At 40.9% G+C, this 1343-nt stretch overlaps 1 pseudogene; it reads right to left on the bottom strand.

Annotated features, from left to right (window-relative positions):
* Window positions 1-260: 260 nt before the first annotated feature.
* Window positions 261-412, bottom strand: LOC142356713 (5.8S ribosomal RNA; annotated as a pseudogene).
* Window positions 413-1343: the final 931 nt, after the last annotated feature.

Here is a 1343-nt window from a genome sequence, read left to right as displayed (position 1 = left end):
TTGAACAAAACTTGATTTTCACATGTTGCTGTTTCAGCTTCCGCTTACTAGAAACAACATAATACTAGTCTCATTAAGTTCCGTCTCTTTGCAATTTTCTTATGAAGAAAATTCGCCATCACAATGACTCCAGCAGTTCTTGATCAAGGAATGCAATCATTGATCAGAATGCTATTATTTGAATCGGTTCTGCTTTAAGTGTTCCAATTTTATTGGAAGCACCAACAATAGAACATCAATGTGTTCAATCGAGAGTTATATAACCCTGAATCGGACGCAGTCAACAGCCGAAGCCGAGACCGCCTTTTGCGTTAGAGAGGTCGGTAAACAAATCTTGCGATTCATACCGAATTAACACATATAGCTGTGCTCCTCTTCGTAAAGCGAGCCAAGTGATCCCCTGTTGAAGGATGTATTTGGACCAATCTAGTAGCATTTGGTTTCCAACAAGCTCTCCCAAGTTAGCTTACTTATTGGGCTTTTCAACCAATTCGGTTGGCTACAAGCATCATCAAAGTACTAGCCACAGTTTGATCGCAAAATTCTACGACTTTCACATGTTGATGTTTCGGCTTGCGCTTAGCCTACTATAAGCAACATAATACTAGTCATATCATAGAGCGTGATCAGCTTGTGACGTTCTCATGATGAAGTTTCACCAACAGTGTCTCACTTCGAGCTTAAATCCAGCTACTAGTAACTACACAGTACTGACTGCAACGATAACTTTTATCTATACCTTTCACATGCTGCGCTTTCGGCCAGGGCCTACTAACGTCAACATAATACTCGATATAAACTTTTGTTCATGATGCAGCTTCCCCATGCAGAAGTTTCGCCTTCAAATGCTCTCTTGGCCATATGACGTAAGAAAAGGTTACTAGTAACATCACAGTACTAGCCACAGTTTGATTGCAAAATTCTACGACTTTCACATGTTGATGTTTCGGCTTGCGCTTAGCCTACTAGAAGCAACATAATACTAGTCATATCATAGAGCGTGATCAGCTTGTGACGTTCTCATGATGAAGTTTCACCAACAGTGTCTCATTTCGAGCTTAAATCCAGCTACTAGTAACTACACAGTACTGACTGCAACGCTAACTTTTATCTATACCTTTCACATGCTGCGCTTTCGGCCAGGGCCTACTAACGTCAACATAATACTCGATATAAACTTTTGTTCATGATGCAGCTTCCCCATGCAGAAGTTTCGCCTTCAAATGCTCTCTTGGCCATATGACGTAACACAAGGTTACTAGTAACATCACAGTACTAGCCACAATTTGATCGCAAAATTCTACGACTTTCACATGTTGATGTTTCGGCTTGCGCTTAGCCTA

This window comes from Convolutriloba macropyga, unplaced genomic scaffold (assembly GCF_964194025.1).
Source record: "Convolutriloba macropyga unplaced genomic scaffold, txConMacr16.3 SCAFFOLD_341, whole genome shotgun sequence".
Lineage (NCBI taxonomy): Eukaryota > Metazoa > Xenacoelomorpha > Acoela > Convolutidae > Convolutriloba > Convolutriloba macropyga.
Note: the sequence above shows the minus strand (reverse complement) of the source record. Positions and strands in the feature narration are given on the sequence as shown.